Raw genomic sequence first — 14,809 nt, 5'->3', positions numbered from 1 at the left:
ATTACTAAATGGAAAGAACACATGAAACAAAAAGCTATAAAAACATTGTACTTACAAACCTTATATAAAATAACATATTAAATTGATCATAATTTTACAGCAGACATATACAAAGACTCCTGATACCTTCATCATTCCGTGGATTTGTGGGTACACGGCAAACCTAGACTAGTCTTATTTAATTGCTTTAAAACTACAATCTCCACCAACCCCAAACAGCTGGGTCACTTTACTTTCTGACCACTAACATGGTTGCTAATATTTGTAAGGAAATAGTTGTATGTTTTTCACACATGTAACTGCATTTAGATTTTATTGAACTTAGTTTTCACTGAAACTGATACGATTAAATTTAGAAACAATGACTCCATTTAAATCTTTTGCACAGCTTCAATACAGCTACAATTTACAGTGTTAATAAGACTCATTTTGATTGAAATTAAAGGAAGTGTCTCTAATTTGTCTGTAGTGACTACATCAGAAACTCATTAGCAAAAAAATGCACTGCAGCAAATTAACAAGTTTCCTACTTTAATAAACAAATCTTATGATTGACAACACCAAACAAGATTTTACTAAGAATGCTAACAGAAGTATAATCATATCTAGGTAATCTACAGAAATTGTACAATTTTTAGGGAGATTCTTGTGCTACTTCAAAGACCAATGCTGGGGTGAAGGATGGAAGTGGGGTATGAGCTTTGGTAAAGATTCAAGCAATAATTGGATTTTTCCAGTTAAATCTAATGAGTTCATATGGTTATTTGTCATCAATAAGCACTATAGATTACCAAAAGGATGGGTTTTTGTTCAGCTGAAACTTCGATCCCTCAAATGGGGCTTTGCATGTAACAGAAATATTAGAATAAAAACAATCTAATCCCAAGCACAGGATGTCAATAAAACAAAGGCAGGTGGTAGCATGTTGCACACATACTGTTTACTATTATGAAGAAACATCCTAGGAAGTTATACAGACAGTTTAATGATTCATCCAATCGATGATGGCAAACAGTCATGCCTTTTTGCTTCATTGCTTCTCTTTTGACTTCACAATTACACATCCCAACAAGATGTAATTTCATTACTTCTGCATTCCCTACACAATCCGCATCTGTGCAGACAAAATGCTCATCCTATTTTTCTTCAGCGTAATGTAAACAGGCAGAACACAGGACTGCTATGGCATTTGCTAACAAAGTGATGTTCCAAAAAGATTACAAGAAATTAAGGAAATGGTTCCTTTAGAAAACAGGTGCCAAATCAACAGAAAATTATAAATTGTTATGTAAATCATGAGGCATAACATCCGCAGAGTAGCTAAACCACATTATTAAAATATTTATAGCAGATAATGCAGGTTTACATCTGTGAAGATTCTATTTTGTTAGTACTTTCAAAGAGCAGTTGGATGGGGTCATACATCTCGGAGCATAGCTGGATTAAAAATGATGCATATTACTTATGTTTTCATTATACTACAAAAAAGACTAAAATGCTATATGCCCACCACTATAATATTATTCTTTATATATATTCTCTACTTGGGAGCTTAAATTTTACCAATACCCTCAGCAGTCAGTCCTACAATATTTATACTTACATGGCATTAATCTTTAAAATGATCTGCAACTTCTGTAATAACAAATACAATTCAATTTGAAACAAATAATCATTTTTCATCAGTTGGGAAAAGGTTATGAAACACTTAGGAGTGGAAATCGCTTCTTTAATTAAAATACAGAAGCATGTCCTATCCTAACAAACTGCTAACAAATGTTTGTAATATGAGATTTTGTTAAAAATATCACCATTTTAATCATTCATAGGTGCTCATGTAGGCTTTTAAAAGTCACATTCCATGTAAAATTCTCCTCAATCCATAAACAACAAATAAACAGTAATAAACCCATATACCTACACTTACTGAACTCTAATGTTTTTCATTGTTATTCACAGGATAAGTTCAACATTTTACATTTCTTTGGTACAATTTTAGTAAGCTGCCTATTTTTTAAAAATTCTCAAGATGGTGTCATTCATTTTAAAGTGGAAAATTTATAAAACTATAACATCAGAAAAACTTTCAAATCTGTTTATTCTGTGATCGTGAAAAGTAGGCTTTATAAAGTACAAAGTACAATTAGTTCTGAAACTTCATAATGAAGAGTTAGGAAAATTTTTACCCTTTCAGGGTGACTGATAACAATTGCACAGTATCCATCTGATTTAAACACTTTTAAAACAAATGGAAACATCCAATTTTCATATTCAAATTACTGAAAAATTCCAGTGTTCCTATAAATTCTTCAGCTAAACCAGGAGCTTATCACATCTATCAACCTATCATGAAAAACACTAATTGAAAACAGGTAAATAGTGATCAACTATTTAATTCCAGTAGTAAATTAATAAAAATTAACTAAATAAGGAAAAATTGAACAAAAAATATAGGAACAAATAAGCTTGTACCTTTCGCAAACTCAGGAAGTCTCTAAGTACTTAACAACCAGTTACTTTTCTAATGACATTGTTATGCTGTTCGGAAATTTTATCCATAGTATGATTTTAGTGATGTTATTTGAGGTAAAAATATTGACCAGAACTCCCCTGCTGTTTGTCAAATGCATCATATTTTGTTTAAACAACTTAGTGGTACTACTATAAGGTGAAATCTCTGCATTGGTCTAACCTAGGAGATCTACAATTTCAGAAATATTTCCTGGGTTGCAGAGCAATAAAGTGACTTAAGAGTTCAGTACATCAGATATAAACATTTTCGAGGACTTTTTAGCTGCTACACCAGAATAGCTCCTCAATAGTAACATTAATTATCAACTTTACTGAGCTAGTCAATCCAAGCTTCAATTGAATCTCTTTAAGTGAGTCAAGCTTCACAATAATTATATGAAACTTATGAGAGCTCCCTTACAAAAGGAGTACAGCACATGTAGTAGGAAAATTCATAGCTCAAACCATTGCTTTTCTGAAACATACATCTTACTTCTGCATTACCTTCTTTTTGCCTGATGAGCGATGCATTCTGAAAATAATTGTAGATTGATCCTACAACTGAGCTCTACTTAGTTCATTGTTCTATTTGACAGAATAATGCAGGTTTCACTGAACTGCTGGCATTTTCCCATAGAAGTGCCAGCGTGTTTCAGGAATCCCCTGCGAACATGTAACGCTTGAGCTAACTGGCCAAGCTTCACCAGTGATTTCTTGACTACGTTCACTATTGAACTGCCCAATGGCATCATGGAGAAACAATCCTTGCATACCTTGCACAAAGGAATAGCACTGCAGTGTGGGTCAATTTCCTAACAGTAAGATCATGTAAATTTGCACCTGACATTGTCGAATCATAAATTGAGCCAATTTTTATTTGCATTACATCTTTATCAACCCATTTCAGCTTACTCCTACCTCTGGTTTTATTTCTTGAAGTTTAATCAATCAAATTCAAGACACAATAGCAGGAGCTATTGGCAATACCCTAGGTCCAACATCTTCATTTTTTTTTAAATGACTTTCCTGGCATCATGAAGTCAAAAGTAGGGGTGTGAATAAATTATATTCACAACAAGCAAAGTCCATACACGCCTGCAGCAAGATCTGAACAACATTCAGACATGAAGCAAACAAGCCACAAGATCACAATAATCTCTAACAAGAAAGTTTCTAACCAATTATCCTGGATTTCACCACATCCCGAACCATCAAAAACCTGAGGAAAACCACTGACTAAAAAGCCAGCTGCCAGTCACATTAATAGCATGGCTATGTAAGCAGGTCTGTGGCAAGTGACAGCCCAAAACCTAGCCACCATCAAAATGCACAGGATAGAGGCATGACCAAGTATTTCACCGCTGTCTGGAAGAGTGCAGCTCCAACAATACTCAACTCAACTCAATGTCATACAAGAGAAAAAACATCTGCCCTACCAGTGTACTGCAACTTCAGTGTGTGCCACTGTATAACACACACCAACTATATGCTAAACATACTCCAACGTTCCTGTCAAACCCATGATATCAACTACAAAAAAATGTAGAGGTAGTAAAGGAGGATCAAAACACCACTACCTACATGTTTCCTTCCAATTCACAAACCAATATGACTTGGAACTATATACTTTTCTTTCACTGTTACATCATGGAAGCTTTTATCCATTGGCACTGTGGGAATACCTTCACCAGAAAGACTGCAATGGTTCAAGAAGTGGACTTATTGCCACACTTAAATACAATTTTGGATAGGCAATAAATTCTAATCACTAATAACTCTCACAATCTGAAGAAATTAATGAAGAATGCTTGTTGAGATTTCATATAACTTGTGCTACAAAGTGTACACAGTGCAAGACTTGAAAACCATTGATTTAAATAGGAATCAAAGGAATAATAAATAAGATACACTATATATTTTTAATTAGAAATATTTTGGAAAATATTGTTTAATAGATTTTTAATACCAGAGGCAAGCCCGACAGAGATCAAGGCAAGAGGTGGGGTTTTGAAGACAGTTAACAAATCCCGGAGATATTCTGAGGGCTTGGCTTGCTCACTTATGTACCCCAAATTACATCACATGGGACCCTACAGACCTTGACTGTTTGGTTGCAGGGTTACCTGGTCCACTGTGATTTGCCTTCCAGATACAGGGAATTTAAAGGTCTACGGAAATCCAGCAGTAATTTGTGGGCAGCCGGATTCACTCAAGCAACCATTTAAATCTAAAAAACACACATGAACACTGTAGGAACTCAGCAGGCCAGACAGCATCTATGGAAAAGAGTACAGTTTATGTTTCCAGTTAAGAACCTTCGAGAGGACTGGATTTAAAAAAAAAGATGAGTAGATTTAAAAGGTGGGGGAGGGCAGAGAGAAACACAAGGTGATAGGTGAAACTGGAAGGGGGAGGGGTTAAGTGAATAGAAGATATACAGGGCTGGAGAAGGGGGGAGTCTGATAGGTGAGGACAGAAGACCATTGAAGAACGAAAACGGGAAGGAGCACCAAAGGGAGGCAATGGACAGGCAAGGAGATGAGGTGCGAGGGGGAAAAGGGGATGGGGTTTGGTGAAGGAGAGGGTGGGAGGCCATTACCGGAAGTTCAAGAAATCGAATCAAGTTGGAGGCTACCCAGACGGAATACAAGCTGTTGTTCCTCCAACCATGGTGTGGTGTCATCACAGCAGCAGAGGAAGCCATGAATTAACATATCGGAATGGGAATGGGAAGTGGAATTAAAATGGGTGGCCACTGGGAGATCCTGCTTCTTCTGGTGGACAGAGCATAGATGCTCGGTGAAACAGTCTCACGGTCTACGTTGAGTCTCACCAATATCAAATCTAACATATTTCATTTTTGAAAAACACTCATTTGACATTCTTCAGAATATGTTAAATATTGCCATTTACCAGATTATTCATGACTGGTAATTCTTTAGAATACACTCTAGACTTAACTAAACAGAATTTTGTTGATTAATAATACAACTTTTGATTGCCAAGTTGCAGACTGGGACTGTTATTTATTACACTAAAGCCATTATTCTAATTTACCCCATTTGCTATCTATTCGAGCAGATACATCAAATGTATTTAATAACATTCCTATCAAATAAAAATAATATCAATTTTAATTATTTAAAAACACATAAAATATGATGAAGGAACTGATCATGTCATGTAGCATTCATGGAGGGGAACAAACAATAAAATAGATTCTCCAGAATTTTGTATGTGTTGCTCGAGATTTCCTGCATCTGCATGATCTCTTGCATTTATCCATTTGAAAAGCTACATTGTTTTCAAATAACTATACATTTTCATACTAAATATCAATTTAAATTTTTAAGACTGAACTCAGCTCTCATCAGTTAAAAAAATCTAAGCCAACAATAAAATAAATCTAAAGATGGTTATGGTTTTTATTCTATGTATTTATTGAGTATGCCAATGGTGATAATAAATTTACTTTGAACTTTGAAATAACTTGTATTAATCCACTGAATAAAGTTATAACAAAGAGAATATCACAGAACCGTAATTCCAACTATATTCATATTAATCTATATGATGTCATTACTCACAGATAAAGTAAAGTAGTCTGAAGTAATTCTCTTTAAATAAAAAGCCATTATTATCATCAGTAAATAATCTTCATAATGGAAGAGAAAACATTTGCACAAAATAACAGTGGCAACTTATTTCCTAGAAGCTGTTTTTCAAACTTTTAAACAGTATAAATTAAATCCTTCCTTTTTTTGTAAGATATGAGACTGTGACTAAAATTTGACCATGGGTTTATATCCATAGACAGTAGACATCCACAAAACCAGCCAGACATCCTCTCTTTACCACACAACCCCAACAATAAACTACCGTAATGACTGGGGTAGAGTAGCGTGCTGATTGGGGGAAGGCATAGGAGAGGGGAAGTTAGAAGCCAGATGGAGTCAAAAGGAATACTTGATTATTCACCTTTTTATCTACCTACAATTTATTTTTAAAAATGCATTTGATGCAATTGAAGAAAAATAACACCAGCTGTTTCAGCCCATGGAAAACATTCAGACAGAAAGCAAAAAGATAACTTCTGTGAATAGGCTTTTCAAAAATAAACTATATTTAAAAAACAATATGTATTATGGTAAAAGAATACAATTAATTACATTTGATATATGCAATAAATTATACACCTATAGGCCTGAAACATTGACCACATGTTTATAGGCTATAAGGCAGGTTTGCAAGTTTTAGTTCAGTCAGACATTACATGGTGTGTTATTTAATACTATATGACTGTGCCCAGACACTTAAACCCAATTAAATTTTATTTATAACCATTCAGGTTAGAGATTTTTTCCCAAAGCATTCAAAATATTTCTAATTTATTACAATATTGTCATGGCTATTTTACTGCCCGATTATGAACAGAAAATCTTTTCTGTTACAGTGATTTCCATATGATTGCTCAAGTTCCTAACTTATGGCTTCAATGAGGTTTAAATTTAATTTTATATAAAGCACTTAACTAACTTGAGTACAAATACCTTCAACAAGTTATTTTGAAAAGTTCATATTAAAATAGCAAAAGTAAATCGATTTTTTTCATCCTTAGTATTACATACTTTACCCCACTAAATAATAATTGAGCAAACTAAGTTATTTTCCTCTAATTTTTGCTTCATTTAACAATTCAGAAAACAGGAAAAACAGAATTGATTACAACTGCTTAAAGAGGTTCTTGATATTTCTTTTTAAAGATCATTACCGTTCAAGAACAAAGCTTTTTTTTTAATAAATGGAACCTAAACATCTTACAACATTACAAAATGAATGTATGGTTTCCTTTTTGCTAAATAGATCACAGCAGCAGCATTTCTTCAGAACCTCATTCCATTTAATTTTATACATAAAGCATCTCCTGTCTACTGCTGTGTGACAAGAGTTAAATCATAGCTCTCAAGGAGCGTTTCTAAATCATGAAGAGTAATAAAGTTTTTTGAACGTGAATATGAAGGTTACCGTAGTCTGATAGGTGTTAAACTTTACCAAGCAGCATTGAAGGCTTAACATACTTCAGAATACAATTTAAAGCAGCTGTATTCTCTTTCAAAAGAGCCAAACTATTACAGAAAATTACATACTCACTAAACATAAACCATAATGCTCAGCATAGTCATAATATTCTTTAGTTTCGACCCCCCACTCTCAGAAATTGTAGGGTTGCTTTCAGAGACTTCATCCTCAAATTTCAAACACTTCTATTCAGTTTCATCATGAGACACTCAATAAATCAAGAAGTGCACTAGTTACAGTTGAGCTAAATACAAGATGCATAACCATAGTTGCTTATAATTTCTGATAATTTGTTAATAATATTACAAAACTTGGGAAATGACAAACAGCACAATAACATTAACAAAAATCAAGCTGATATCTGAACACTTGACTTCCTACTAGCTTTTTTCAAAAGATCAACAGCAATCAAAGTGCACAGTGAATATAATCATCGTCATCATTTATCTTAAGTATTAATAACATTGCCACAATTCTCACAACAATCTTTTTTATTTTAACCAAAACTAAGGAGTCTTATAGCTGTTGAAGATTTAAATTTGATGTTTATTGTATAAATATACAGGGAATAGCTGTTTAAGAAAAATCACTTGAAAATAATTAACAATTAGTGAAATAAATAGCATAATGAATATTTGTTCAGAATACTACACTGTTTCGCATTCAATGATAATTAAGCTGCTAAGAAAATTTTACATTAAAAACTAAATATGAAAACTAACAATATTGGAAGAGCATAAGGGAAGTTGTAGTTAATTATCAAATGAAATAAATATTATGGAACATGATGCTGAGACCTGAGGTTTTATTCATCAAACCATAACAAACACAAAACATCACTGTATTTAAAAAGAAAAATACAGATGAAGGGTCTTGGCCCAAAATTTCGACTGTACTCTTTTTCATTGATGCTGACTGGCCTGCCGAGTTTCTCCAGCATTTTGTTTATGTTGTTTTGGTTTCCATCATATTCAGATTTACTTTTGTTTTGCTGTCTTGCTTTATTAATACTGCATCAATATCTTGGGACCAGATTAGATACTCAGAGATCTTGACACCCGGGAACTTAAAATTACTCACTCCCTCCAGTAATGATCCCTCTACGAGGATTGGTTAGTGTTCCCTCGTCTTACCCTTCCTGAAGTCCACAATCACAGAGACAGGCACTCATGCATGTAAATGCCATCATATTGACATACAACACCCAAAAACATCTTTAAAATGTTTAGATGACTGATTTAGCCAAGCGCTTGCTTCGTGTTCCAAAGACATACCATAAGTATCAAAATGCATTCAAAAACACAAAGGTTCTGCATGATACTAGAAATCCAGAGTTAACACACACAAAATGTTGCAGGAACTCAGCAGGTCAGGCAGCATCTGTGGAGGAGAATAAACAGTTGGTTTGGCTGAGATATTTCACCAGGATTGTAAAAGCCAAAATAAGGTGGTGGGGCAGCAGAAGGAGCAGAAGCTGGCAAGTGATAGGTGAAGCCAGTGTGCCAGCCAAATCCATTCAAACAAGTACTGAACTAAATCAGTTAAAAACCACAGGCCAATACAATTCACATGTATGTAAATTAACTAAAATTTCCCCAAGTCCCAAATGTCTATCACATTAATAGGTTCCCATTGAATGAATGGAGACACTACCCCGGAACCAGATCTAACTTGATACATGATATTATGGCTGATTTCAGGCCATTTGTGGAGGTGAATTGCTAAAATCCATGCTCTGCCCTGGATATCATGAAGTTAAATTAAACTTCAGAACAACTTTCTGAAAAATACTAGGAATAACTGATGCCTATGCAGTACCCAGTTCTGAAGCAAGGTCTCAACCCTAATCATCTCTCTGTCTCCAGAAATACTGCTTGCCCTACTGAGTTCCTCCAGCAGTTTGCTTTTTCTTTGCTCCCAATTCCACCATTTGCAGTCTCTTGTGTCCCCAGTAACTACAAGAAACAATCTTAAGGCTACACTCAGGAATATTCTTATATCATCGGTGAAAAAATGTTAATTTACATTACATTTTACAAAGCAGTCTTGCATTCCAAAGCACTTCATTTGCAGTCAACTGCTTTGAATGATAGCAGACATCCCTATAAAAATTTCTATAAAAATACCTTTCTAAAACAATACCACCAAAATGAATAGCCAATTATTACTCTAACATAAAATGATGAGAGATTACAAACGTGAACCATTAACAATGTTTCACTTTCCAACTGCTGAGAACTTTAAACAACTTTTTTTTTACTTCAGATTTTCATTATTTGCATTATTTTGCCTTGAAATTCATTATTATTTTGCAGATACTGAGGAAGAGATGTTGACAATCATTATATATAATGCAATACATAGAAGATATTTAATCATATTCTGTGGGATCTTTAACTATCTACTAAACCATCAACTTCTTTCTGTTGCTCAAAAGCCTAAGACACAAATGCAGATTTTCGAGACAAATTTATATTGCTATAGCAACACATTTGATTTTGGGTGCTATATTATAGCAACTTCCTTTGCTAAATGTTGCGTATGAAGCAATCATATTTCAAATGTTAAATTCTCAAAATCTTGTCACACACTGATCAACAGGTTCTATTTTCTAATACAATAAAATTATATCAAACACATGTGTACACCACCACAGATTAGAAAAGTATTTTGGTCCTATGGATTGGCATCTCCATACCAGATAGTGACGCAACCAGTTAGAATCAGTTAGTACATCTATAGAAACTTGCTACAGTATTTCGTGACAAACCAAATCTCAAACTCTCAATGAAATATAGCCACTGGCATGCCTTTTTTTTCACAACTGCATCAATGTTGAGACCTGGATAGATCTTAGAAGACAGTGGCATCAGGAACCTGAAGCTGCTCGTCCTTTCCATTGTTGACCCCTCAAAGAGGACTGGTGTGTGCTCTCCCGACTTCTCCTTCCTGAAGCCCACAATCAATTTCTTGGTCTGACTGACTTTGAATACAAGGTTGGTGCTGCGACACCATTCCACCTGCTGATCTAACTTATTCCTGTACACCTCCTCATCACTTTCTGAAGGACCAATAATACCTCAAAATTATAGAAAGTTGCCAGTATCCAGCATTTCAAGCTTCCAGGCAGCAATATCACTGAGCACAACTGAACATAAAATTAACAAAATGCTGCAATGTCATAAAATTAATAACATTTACAACTTTCTCCAATGCACATTAAAGGTACAGATTTAACATGTTCCAGATGACTTCAAAGTTTATTAACTGTTCTACCTACAGAATTTTCCTACATCTTTTTCAAAAATGCTGAAGCATCTTCCAATTTTTAACCACAAATTGGCAAAGGGCATGGAACTTTTGTTCCCACTCAGATATAACACTTGTGCTGTGGCATCACTATCATCAGATCTTAACTAGTGCAGAAGATAACACAGTAGCTAAAAGATTCTCAAGGAAAGAATAACATTAATAAAGATACGATCATTCCAGTTGGAGCTGATTTGGTTGTAACAGAGGAATTCACTCCTCACACCACAGGTCCTTGGTAGATGTTAAAGGCAGATTAACAACCAACATTAGACTGGGAACTTTAAGATAATTTGCACTCCAAGTAAGTTTTTAAACATTGATTTAAATTCACCCATACTTTCCAATTGAATCGCCACACTTCAGTCTTTTAACTTTTTTTGCTATTTTGCCCACTTCAACCATTTTTACACTTTATTATTTTATTTTTACATCACTTAATTATTTTATCAAATGTTAAACTTTTAGAATTATTTTTTGCCCCCATTTAGTTCTTCAAATTCATGCCTGAATATGACAAGTCTGATCTACTGATTCTGGAATTGGTAGATAGGTTAGGACCTCAATTTCAAGCATGTTTGGTGCTGTTCCTGGTGTGTTTTCCTGCACTTATTTAACTATCTTGGCATTAATGGTAACTGGAGAGGTATCAAGCATCATGAGCTTACAGGTAAAGTACAATTCTGCTACTGGCACAGAGCAAGAAAAATGTTTTATTCTTAGCTTCCAGATTAATCGCAGTTTTATTCCATTTACCACAAAAGAGGCATCACACAATATAAGTGAAGAAAGGATTTTGGCCCCACAATGCGGTCACGCTCTACCCTTATTTTCAAGGAAGGCTACAGTACATCTACCAAAAGTAGACAAATGAGAATGAATTTGTTAACTTACATCTGCACCTGCTGCAGATGACTACTGAACTAGTCGGACAGTTGTCCTTTATGACTAAACCACTCTTGTCAACAGAAGTGACTTGAAGTCCAACACCCACTATACCCTTGTGACTTCCAGCACTTCTTTTTCCAAATGTTATTGAACACAGACGGACACAGATTAATCGGTTAAAGGGAGAACACAGTGTGTTCATCAGGAGGAGGGTTCTTTATCATTTATAATTTGATTCCATAAGGCTTCATAGGATAAACAGTCGATGCTGAGAACTCCTAAGCTGAAGAAATCTCAAGTGCATATCTGTGACAGAACATTTATGTTTCTGCCCCTGCCAGTGGACAGTGCATTCCCAGATCATGCAATAAAATGTCTGAAGTTTGATTCTGAGGTAGCAGTACTATTCCTACTATCCGCTAAATAAGTACGATAATAATATCTGTTACAATTTAGCCAGCCATACCTTAATCAGTCTGTTAAGGCAGTTTTCCATAGTTGGACACAAAACTACCAGATATCCATAAGAAACACTTTTGGGGAAGAAATGGGTGTGGTTCTGTTACGTCCCAATCCAAAGTTAGGCTAGTATGAAGTGCCTAGCTTGCTACCAGCATACCTACCAACTACCGAGTTGATTGAAAGAGATCCTATGCACCAGCAGGATCTTGCTTGACATATTATCAAATGGTAGGCAATAGACAAGTTTTATCCATAAAACATCTGAAAAATAACTGACGAGCAAAGCCACACATCCCTACATATGCAATTAAGGACACTGTTGTTACGTCTCTAAAATGCAGCAACCTACAAAGACTGTTAAACATTTTAACGCTTATTGTTTAAACTTAAAATTTAGTACTCAAATGATTAAAAAACTAGAAAGAAAATAGAATTCAAAAGATGCAAATTAGCACTTACCCTTCTCCTTTCCAGACATTTTTCTCCATTCAAAAGAAAAGGCTGTTTCTCTACACTAGATAAGTGGTCAAATTGTATACCATAACTATGAAACTGCAGAAAGTAGGTGTTACACCACTGGATTCAATGAAAAATGGGGTCAAGTGCCAATAGTGTACTGTGGAAGCACATACCCAATACATTTTGATGAGGAAGTAAACCTACACATTGTCAAAATGCAGGATACAGATTCCAACTAATATAAACTCAGTGCCCTTAAGGGATGCACTTGCAATACTTCAGATGTCAGATGATGACTACCAGTTGCGGCCTGCAGTCTATCACACAAGCATGTTACTCAAGTGTCTCCATGCAATCTGGCAAGTGCACACATACCCAATTTCTAGAGCCTTGGAGTTCTCAAGAAAATCCCAGATCCTGACAGATTTCCACAATTTTCTGGAGACTTCTGGTCAAACCCACAGGTCATGTTTACATTCAGAACACATTTAAGAGTTAATCATACTGTTGTGAATCTGAACGGAAGGCCAGAAAAGGACTGGATACTTCTTTCTCTCAAAGTTATTTGAGAATAAATTGGATATAATTTCCAAATCTACAGTAGTGGGATTTGATGCAATCAACTGCAAATTATTAGCCCAAACTTATTGATTATTACTATAGTGACATCTATTTGTTATAGTACGCAAAGAGCTTAACCAACTGAATATTTTGCACATGTTCCAAGAAATGAACTGATACCTAAACTGTTTTAATCACAATATGTAACATAACTGATTCACTTAATCCCCCTAATGTGTACATGAAGTCACACTCATGGACAAACACACACTGACAAAAAAGACACAACATGCAAGCACATGCAAGATGTACACAATTTCAACCAGAATTGCTGGCTGAGGATGAAGATTGGGTATCTTGGATAAAGGTCTCTTCTAATGATTATAAGCATACACATTCCAATTAGCAACTATAACCATTATTCTTGCTTGGATGTTCTAATTCAAAACAGGCAAATTAATCCAGCAACCTTTATGTTTGTGTGGACCAACATTCATTGCCTTAACCTGAATAAATGCAACAGCTTCGTATAATACTGTACAAGAGTATTTTTATTCCATCTGAATTTATTGTTGATGTTAAATGCTTGACTAAAAATGATTCAGACTGGTGAAAAAAAAAGATATGAAAATGATTCCACAAGATGAACAGAGCCTTATTATTATGAACAACATCAACAAGAGGCTAGCATACTATTTAATGATTTGACATGTATCAATAAACATATTCATTACTGCTGTTTAGCAATACTTGATAATTCCACAGGATGCTAAATTTAGTAACTAACAATTCATAACTTCTTTTTCTATTCACATGCAACCACAATGATTTGCATTAATTACTCTTAGCAAAATGATGTATACAATGGAGAGTGACCACACAGAAATGGTGCCATCAGTATTAAAGCTATTCTTGTGGTCCAAAGACATAATGTATGAGGCTAATTTTCTAAAAGTAGAATGTGTGCAAATTCTGTTGCAGACATTACATCACTTGTGATGGTCTTTTCTGTGTCTGAATTAACATAAAAAAGCATTTTTATTTTATTCCTCCTCTCGTTTATGATGGTTTTCCTCTTTAGCATGCCCGAATATAAGCAACAGTCTATTGACATACATTTATGTATTTACATTGAAAATTGATTGAGATTACTCTTCTCAGCATTAAGGTTCTATAGAAGAATACAGAGATTACAATAGTAACAATGGGACTTTCAAAGATTCTCTGCAATTTGCATAACTGAACCTTGATTATACCAGCAGACTTGTAAAAAGGATCTCAATTCAGGTCTTTGCCAAAGAATAACTCATCCTAGTGTGCACTTCAATCAGCAAGTACAAGATCAAAACATTCACGTGTTTCGTCTTTCACCAATGCTCCAGTTTAACATTAACTTCAAGAATGGATTAGGTTTCTGATCCTATAAATTGTTTTTACTAAAATTAAGACCAAAGCATATTCATTTGCTCCAATAATGACAAGATGACAGGCTGACTGACATCATTAGTTTCTTAAGTGTCTTAGGAATGTTTTAAAAACA

General features: G+C 34.7%; 2 protein-coding genes across 6 annotated transcripts in view; one reads left to right on the top strand and one right to left on the bottom strand.

Annotated features, from left to right (window-relative positions):
• The window catches only part of runx2a (RUNX family transcription factor 2a), a 174,051-nt gene that overhangs the window by 473 nt on the left and 158,769 nt on the right, over positions 1 to 14,809 (top strand). The gene's annotated exons all lie outside the window — the stretch shown is intronic.
• The window catches only part of supt3h (SPT3 homolog, SAGA and STAGA complex component), a 396,945-nt gene that overhangs the window by 314,279 nt on the left and 67,857 nt on the right, over positions 1 to 14,809 (bottom strand). The gene's annotated exons all lie outside the window — the stretch shown is intronic.

The sequence above is a fragment of the Hypanus sabinus genome, chromosome 10, assembly GCF_030144855.1.
Source record: "Hypanus sabinus isolate sHypSab1 chromosome 10, sHypSab1.hap1, whole genome shotgun sequence".
Classification (NCBI taxonomy): domain Eukaryota; kingdom Metazoa; phylum Chordata; class Chondrichthyes; order Myliobatiformes; family Dasyatidae; genus Hypanus; species Hypanus sabinus.
This window is presented reverse-complemented; position numbering and strand designations above follow the sequence as displayed.